Source organism: Octodon degus, unplaced genomic scaffold (genome assembly GCF_000260255.1).
Source record: "Octodon degus isolate 3935 unplaced genomic scaffold, OctDeg1.0 scaffold00081, whole genome shotgun sequence".
Classification (NCBI taxonomy): Eukaryota; Metazoa; Chordata; class Mammalia; order Rodentia; family Octodontidae; genus Octodon; species Octodon degus.
Window position 1 is genome coordinate 5,123,982 of NW_004524657.1, and position 1,895 is coordinate 5,125,876.

The window sequence follows — 1,895 nt, forward strand, 5'->3', positions numbered from 1 at the left end:
ATAAATAAAGATTCCAGCCAGCACCCAGGCCAGGCATGAGTGTGGAACTTCCTCCATCAGACAGGCCCTGTGTGGAACCCTGTGGCAGAACTCTCTGCAGAGAGGCTAGAGACAAGACCCACCCAGCTGAGCTAGGAGCAGAACATCTTGCCAGAATAGCACAGCGGGTTTACTTCCAAGGGCTGCATCAGGAAAAAGTGGAGCACAGCAACCAGACACAAGCCACACCCACCTGGACGAGTTTGAACTAGGTAGATCCAGACCTGCTACTAAGGTAATAACTCTACAAAGCTCTACAGTAAAAGTCACAAGTCAGTGCTATACAAAATGACAAAGTGAAGGAAAGAAATGCATTGTCAGGACCCAAGCACACCCAGAACAAATGCAGGAGACAATAGCATAGAAGAAATTGGAAAGCACACACCTGAAATCTCTGAAATAATAGTGTCTGAAGTAAAGAAACAGCTGCACAAAGATATAGAGGAAATCAGATCAGAAATAATTTCTGAAGCAAAAAAAATGATAACTTTAGCCAAAGAAGTACTAAGTGCTTCTAAAGAAGACACTGAGAAAAAAAATAGAGAAGAATATAAAAATGATTGAATCCTTGAATGAACAGTATGGGAAAGAAATAGAATGCATGAAGCAGATTCAAAGTGCTACACAGGAAATTAAAACCTAAATCACAAGCTGGCAAAACCGTTTGAATGGGGGCCGGGGAGATGGCTCAGTAGGATAAGCGCTTGACCGGCAGACGCAAGGATCTGAGTTCAATCCCCGGTTCCGCAAAAAAAGAAAAAGAAAAAAAACCGTCTGAATGAAAGTAAAAATAGACTTTCAGACCTTGAAGACACTGTTACACCTAGTGAAAAGGCAAGAAAAGAACTCCTAAAATCAACCAGAATGCAAGAAAAAATAATTCAACAATTGTAAGACGATGCAAAAATGAACAATGAAGACTATAGACATCAATGAGAAAGAAACAGTCAATACGAATGATATAAAAAGAATATGGACAGAAGTAATAGCAGAAAACTTCCTGTATGATAAAACAATATGACATTCAGGTAATCAAAGCATATAGAACTCCAAATAACATCAACCCTATTAAAAACACACGCAGATATATAATAATCAAGATCCCAGAAATTCAGCACAGGAACAGTATACTAAAAGCCGCTAGAGAAAAGAAACAGATCACTTTTTTTTTTTTTTTTTTGGTTCCCAAGTTTTATTCAAGAACTCATAAAACATATTCCAGACAAAGGAGCTTTAATCCTCATCTTCTTCCTCCTCTTCGTCCTGGTTAATCTGGAAGTAACATAATTCATAACTCTCTTTGCTGCTAGCAACTACACGCAACCAGTCACATAGATTATTCTTCTTCAAATATTTTTTGGTGAGATATTTCAAGTACCTTTTGGAAAAAGGCACCTCGGAAGTCACAGTGATCTTGCTCTTGCTCCTTTCGATGGTGACCACCCCTCCACCGAGATTCCCGGCTTTGCCGTTCACCTTGATTCTTTCCTGGAGAAACTGCTCGAAATTCGCAGCATCCATGATTCCATCTTCTACAGGGTGTGTGCAATCAAGGGTGAACTTCAGGACCTGCTTCTTTTTTTGCCCCCCTTCGTTGCAAGCTTTTTCAAGGGTGCCATGGCGGCCGAGGACTCAGAAAGGGCAACAGATCACATTTTAACGAAAACCCGCACCCGTAAAAAAAAAAAAAAAAGGAAAACCCATCAGAATAACGGTAGATTTCTCAACACAAACCATCAAGTCAAGCAGATCATGGAGCAAAGTACTTCAAGTCTTGCAAGAAAACAAATTTCAACCCAGACTGATATGCCCTGAAAAACTCTCTTTCAAGTTTAATGGACTAGTGAAATACTTCT

At 39.9% G+C, this 1,895-nt stretch overlaps 1 pseudogene; it reads right to left on the minus strand.

Annotated features, from left to right (window-relative positions):
- Positions 1-1,272: 1,272 nt before the first annotated feature.
- Positions 1,273-1,658, minus strand: LOC101562883 (annotated as a pseudogene).
- Positions 1,659-1,895: the final 237 nt, after the last annotated feature.